Here is a 6,912-nt window from a genome sequence, read left to right on the forward strand (position 1 = left end):
GGCTGCGGCGCTGTCGTACCAGGCTGCCTGCCGCCGTGGTAGTGACAGCGCACAGCCCCTCCGGTCTAGTCTCCGTCAGGTCAGCCTCGCCCTCCCCGCCCTACCATTATTTCTTTTCCATTTACCAGCAGCGCTGCTGACAGGCTTAAAACCTGACAACTGAGGAAGCAGTCGTCTGTCAACATAGCCCAAGAACTGCTTTCCTCTCTGCCTCCCTCTTTGCCTCCTTCTCTCCTGTGCTCTGATTAAAAACCCAAGCAAGCCAAAGCATTAAATAAAATAAAAAATAAATAAATAATAAAAAAAGGTAAATTACAGAAAGTGAGCAACCCAGTTCTGGTAAACAGCCATCTACTTCATTGCAGTCAGTCTGCTTTGCTGAGTGACACACAGCAGGGGCTGTAAGGCTTCAACTGAGGCAAAATCCAGTTTTAAAATTAACAAATCAGTAAAGTGCCATTGCTTAAAGCCCCCCGGAATACGGCAGGGGAAGTTAGTACACTGAAGAGAGAACAAGCCCAACACATTAGTCACAGATGTATTGGTGTCTTTCAATAACGAGTTTGTACAGTGGAGGTTAAAATAAGATGCCTGCCTGCGGGTCCCCTGGAGTACCCTGGTACATCAGTGACCAAGGTATGGGACATGCCTCTCTACACCTGCAGCGTTCATGCTCTGGGCAGCAGGAAGAAGAGGAATTTACTTCATTGCACCAACCCAATCAATCATCTCTCAAACTCTGCCAAGATCCCTGCATGCCTCTCTTTAGTTAAGGTTATTGATGTGGTGTGCTCAGCCAAAGCCAGCAGAGCAGAGAGAAAATAACTGTCCAAATGTGTTTACACATTTTGTTACATTTTGCAAAAGCAGCAAAGGATTTAGCATCTCAGGCAGTCACCTCTTCCTTGCCATGACATTTAATCATATGCCTGCAACGCCCTAGAATCCAGGGCAGGTCTCTGAAGTACTTGATGTTGCTTTTCAGAAAGCTGGTTGTATATGACTGTTTTCCTTCTCATTGCTAAGTGCTAAATTGTATCAGCCATCACTCCAAGCAGTTTAAATCCTTTCCTAGGAGTAGTTCTTAAGGAGTTACCAGTTACAGTGCTGCTGCAATTGTTAACCATCTTCAGCTCTCTGCGTTGAGTGAGATTCTCAAATATAACCAGCAACTAGCTGAGTCAAGTTGGTACACATTCAGAGAAAAGAGGCAAGTTTTGAGGGGTAAAAGCATGAATAATTCCTTAGATGGTCCTATTTCCCCTGTGCATTACAAAGGACAACCAGTACATTTGCTCCAGGAATGTCTTTTGACATGATACAAAGAACTGCACAAGCAGTCATAGCAAGCCATTTTCTGACAAGAGTGAAGACACATAGGCATACTGTCTGCTTGCATTCCTCCTGTAGTGATTATTGAACGCAATGCTATTCTTCACTGCTAGTACTACTTTCCATTACACTGATGCCCACTGCTAAATGTGGTGCACACATCAGTGATTTTTGGTGGTGAGTAAAGCATTTACAAAATATGTCTTTCTTTCCATTTGATTTTAAGGTACAGAGGAAATAAAAGGGGAAAATGGGAAAGCAAAGTATTGGTATCACCATTTTTGAGTTCAAGTTTGGGATTCCCTTGCTTGTTTAAGTCCTGTTGGTCTGATTTTGTGATAGCTGCCAGCAAGATAGCAAACACCAGGACAGTGTGACAGTAAAATGTTACAAAATTATGAACTTGTGCCATAAGTATCTGACATGAATATATATCATCTTGCTTGCCTTATCCTTAAACTGATGGGTCACCTCATGGTGACAGAGTAACTTCCAAGGGGATGAAGTTTATAGGCCAAGTAAGCAGCACTGCTTCAGTTCTCACACTCATGTTGCTGCACTGAGGCAACAAGTGGCAGGCAAGACCAACTCTGAAAGGCACGAATGGCACCATCTGGTTCACTCCATTTAAAGTGCTTCACTATCATGACTGTCGTTTGATGGATGCAGCAGTAAGTCACCTCCTGGTGGATTAGCCATGCCTTCAAAGCACAGGGGAGTTCAGATGAGCAGAAGTCTACCTGTCTGGCAGAAACATCTGTTGTCCAGCCTCTGGCAGGTGAAGACCATGCTGGGAGCGCAGATAGCACTGTGTATGTACCACTGCATGCCCCGATGTATGGCTGGAGCAGCACTGCACAAACTTTAACCCACTGTGCTGTATCCTTCCACAGCTGGCCCTCAGGAGATACAGGAGGGATCCAGGACACTGCTGTTGCTTTCAAACAAGGTATAGCTCAAGTGAGAGACTGGATTTCCCTCTGCTGCTCTGTTACCTGGCACAAGGTCCAGGGCAGGATGGCTTCTTCCTGATCCCTGGAAGCAGCTTTCATGCCTCTTCCACTTGCCTGTGGGAGAGGACCTGGGACACCCATCTCAGATGGCTTTTGCACACTCCCTTCTAAGGGCACTAGGTCAGCTATGTCAGTGACAGCAAGGGATGAAGAGTAACACAGAGGTCCCAGGCAGGCCTACAGCTTGTCCTACACTGGCTGCCTCCTTCATTACAGCACACAGATTTGGTCAAATGGGGGCTTCGCCCTCTTTACGTCTACTTCCTCAGTCCAGGACCATAGTGGCATTCATGTTAAAAGCCTCTAGATTGAGCCCTGTGAAGGAAGGGTTTTAATTTCTTCCAGTTCTACATGACTGCTAATGTAGGAAGATACTGCTGACATGCAGCAGAGAGGTGTTAAAAGGCAGCTAAGGAGAGTAGGATCCACAATGCACCTTGATGAGGGCAGGTATCATTGCAAAACAGTCATAATACCAGGGCGTGCAGGAGTAGGTCTGCCTTTCTTAGGGTGACGGTACAAGTATTTCATACAGGAGTCCAAGGCAGAATGGTCAGAGCCACCTCTGACATACCATGTGGTAAATTAGGCTCTGTCCCCAGGTTAAACTCCTCAGCAGCAAACTTCCTTAAAGGCCCCTATAGTTCTTTTATTTTTTAAGCAAAGATTAGAAAAACAGTGGGAAAGTTCAGAGACCTCCTTACTTTCACTAGAGCCAAGTAGGTATAGCAGTAACATTTAAAAGGCCCGCTGAAAGGCATCCAAAAATGCTTCCTAGACAGCCTGTTTGACAGAAACAGCACTTCAAGTGAGCATGAGCAAAATGAAGCAGTAATTTCAGACAGCAAGTTGTCTGAAGTCTTCGCTGTACTGCAGCAGAAACAACTAAACTACCCCATGCTGAAGGGGTCGCATGAGGCGCTGAAGAGTATTGACATGTTGCCTGTTGCTATTCCTACGTATTGCCTATGTGAACATGCATTTTCTCCCATTAATTAATCTCATTTGACAGAATGAAACCTCCAAACATTGGAACAAGTTCTATAATTAGTATGACTACTAAATATTCATGTGTCTGTCCATGCATAAATAACCCAGATTATATTTTGTTCTCTTACCACTAATGCCTCCAACCAAAAATGCAGCGGAGTATTTGTCTTTGTTTTATTATTGTACATCTGAGTCAGATCTCTGAACTTCAGTTATGGCAGTGTAATGAGTCTGCCGGTACAATATTCCAAAATATTATGATAATGCTATATTCAAACAGTTGCAAAATACTGACATTTCTGCTAATTCTGGTAATGCCAAAATAAGATGGGTGGATTTTCCTCAGTCTTTATCCTAATAGGAAAAAATGGTTCTTGCTCCTTTTCAGTTAAGAACAATTTTTTGTTTGTTTTGTTCGGAAGGAGGTTGGGAGAAGGGAGAGCAGCTCAGCTGTATCACAGGATTTCATTTGTCCTATTTATTCTTCATGTTGAAGTATACATGAGTGACAGGGAAATACTTAGGCATTGCAGCTGACTTGCATCAGTGAGGCATGTTGATTTCAGTTTTCTGTTGCAATTCCACTTTTTAGTTCTCACAGATATTCACAGAATATTCTGAGTTGGAAGGGACCCACAAAATCCAATTCTTAAGTTAATGGCCTCTATGGGGATTGAACCCATGACCTTGGCATTATAAGCACCCTGCTCTAACCAACTCAAGTACTACTTAAACAGTAGTTTGCAAGTGAAATTTAATCTTTTTTTCTGCCCAAGATTAGACTTCAGGGCTTAATGGCAACTGACTCACACTGTAGCTGTAGAGCCATTAGTACCACCATAAGCAAGGGCTGGAAGGAAAGGCTGCAAGGGTTAAACTTAGCCAAGGTGTAGCAATCGAAGAGACCACTAATTACCTTTAATTACAAACGATCACCCAGTTCCCTCAGGGCTGGGAATTGTGATTTCTGTTGTTGTCAATAATTAGAGATAATTTTGGCTTCTCAGTTCCAAAGGAGCGCAGACACTGTCAAAACGTTTCAAAACCAGTGAACCAGTATCGATACACAAATATTGATATATCCGGAGATAAGATACTAGGAATACTGCAGCATTCCCTGCATCCTAATAATGTGCTCAGCCTCAGATTTTCACTAGGACTAGGCATACTTTGGGGAATTTCAAGCAGGAGTATTAGAGGAAGGCAAATTTTAGCTTTTTACATCAGAAATTAAACAAAAAAATGTACAAAATTGACAGTAAAATAAACAGCACCAAAAAAATAACTGATTAATTTGGTGGAAAAGGTGCTGTTCATTTAAATTTCTATTGAGTCAAGTCAATTAAGCTGACAGTGTTGATTAAAGGCTCTGGTGACTGGCAAGAAATTTTCTGTCAAATACTATAAAAAATATTGTCACCAAGACAAGTGCATGCCTCTTGTAGTCTCTTCCTTTTGACTCGGAGTTGCTCAGTTCCTGTGAAGGCAGGTTTAAGAAAACTTGCAGAAACCATCTTCAGCTTTGGAGGCTGATGACACTTGCAGTTATTACTTAAATCATGGCATTGTGATAGCGACATAAAAATCCCTGTTGTACTCACTCAACGCACTGCAACTTTGACAAAAGCACCATCACTCTTGAAGGCTATTTTTAAAAGTCTGGTTTTTTTAATGACTTCCACAGCACTAGAATACGTGGCAGTTTAGGAAGGAGGCATGAGAGAGGAGTGATGCATAAGAGAAGAGGAGCTTTTTAAAATGCTTTGCAAAAAAACAAATTAGGAGAGTTTGAAAATTCAGCTATGAAAGATCTAGGCAAAAGAGGTTAGATGTGAGTAGTAGTCCAAGCAACTAATTACTTAAAAGAAATATCTAATTAGAGGACTAGCTTTCTAGTCTTTCCCTTTTTGACCAGCGAACATACAATGAGGTCAAAGTGGAAAATTTGAGGACCTGAAGAATCTACACAAGTTTCTTACAGAGTTCCCTGCCCCAGGTCATCCTTCACATTTTCAAATGGATTGAATAAATACTGAAGTTAATTCAAAACAAGAATGAAGTTGTCTCAAAGGGTTTTTTAATCACTACTTATATGTTTGAGAGTTGGAAGTGGGAGTTTTTTTACTTGTCTGTCTCTCATATACAAAGCACATTATCTTACAAAGGCCAATACTGCCCCCTCTACTATGAAAGTGTTACATTTGATACATGCAAATTAACAAGAGTGAAGACAGAAATTATTGTACATCATATATTATCCTATGTGGAGTTAGGAAACAAATCTATTATGGAATATCTGTATATGTATATACTATTGAATTTTATCAACTTAAAAGAGTATGGAAGTCATTTATAAACCAGACCTCCACTTTCCTCCCTTTTGTTCTCTTTTTTGGGGGCATTAAGATCTGCCCAGCTTCTGTTTAGAGAGAAGATTGAGGGGTTGCCTTTTTGCACTACCATTTGCTTTAGCAGGGCGGGGAGCCCAAGTGCTATTCCTTCCCTTCTCCTTATCTGATGTCTCCTGGGGGAGATAGGTAGCCACCTCTGATTGTTCCACTTGCCTTTGCTGGCAGAGATAGTAAAGTCAGGTTATTTTACTAAACAACTTTGTCAGACTACAGTGCAAGTGACAAATGTTAGCTTTGGGACCTTATGTAGATTCCTTTCCACCCCAAAATCCCCAATTAAATTAACATTTCCCTTATTTTTCCATGGATAACATGAGTGGAAGAGGAAGCACAAAGTGGAAGCAAAATACAAAACCACACTGCAAAATGCAAGACCATACTGCTCTGAAACCAAGGGAGCCCAGAATATCATCATCAGAAAAATGTCTGTCTGGGAGCAGGTATCTGCAACGTACAGGGACGGTTTGCTGAAGTGACACACAAAATAGAAACTCATTAGTCTGCTCTTAGCAATGTGCCAGATATCAGGGCTCAGAGGAAAGAAAAGGGAAGTAAATAAAAAACAACATCTATCACACTGGATCATGACTGATTAACTTGGTCTCTCTCTTCCTGAACTCATTTCCTGTGATCACACAAATGTGGTAGATCTAACATATTTGGAGTTTATGAAGGCCTTGATTTCAATGTTTTGGAAAAACGGGCACTGGAACAGAGTTTCAGTGTAAGCAGGGACATGACTAAAAGTAAAATGAGGCTGTAGGGTAAATTAGCTTTCCCATTACTCTTCACTGCCACAGCTGGCCTGCCTTTCCTACATACGCTTGCTCATGCAAACCCTAAGAAATCAGCTGCTTCAACAGAGCAAAAGGAAAGTGTTATAGTTTATAATCTGAGGGGAATTTTTTCCTTCCCTGCCCCCTCTGTAAGAGAAACAGGAGCACGAAACAGGGAAGGGGGAGAAGGCGATTAGCATAACATTAGATTTAGCCAGCCTGGTTGCATTCCTGGCTAATGGGCGATTGGAGAAGCTGGCTCTGCTCGGAGGGGAGGGGGGCAGTGTTGCGGGACGCTCCGGGAGGGACGGAGGCAGGGTCTGGGTGCAGGGTTTCGGCTTGGGAGCTGCCCCCTGGCCCCGGCCCGACTCTGTTGTGTTTCATCGGAGA

The 6,912-nt window shown here is 42.5% G+C and overlaps 1 protein-coding gene across 1 annotated transcript in view; it reads right to left on the minus strand.

The window, feature by feature from the left end:
• LOC113964175 (calcium/calmodulin-dependent 3',5'-cyclic nucleotide phosphodiesterase 1C-like) overlaps window positions 1-6,912 on the minus strand; it is a 324,563-nt gene that overhangs the window by 176,181 nt on the left and 141,470 nt on the right. The window lies entirely within an intron of this gene.

This window comes from Neopelma chrysocephalum, unplaced genomic scaffold, assembly GCF_003984885.1.
Source record: "Neopelma chrysocephalum unplaced genomic scaffold, ASM398488v2 Primary Assembly neopelma1_26, whole genome shotgun sequence".
Lineage (NCBI taxonomy): Eukaryota > Metazoa > Chordata > Aves > Passeriformes > Pipridae > Neopelma > Neopelma chrysocephalum.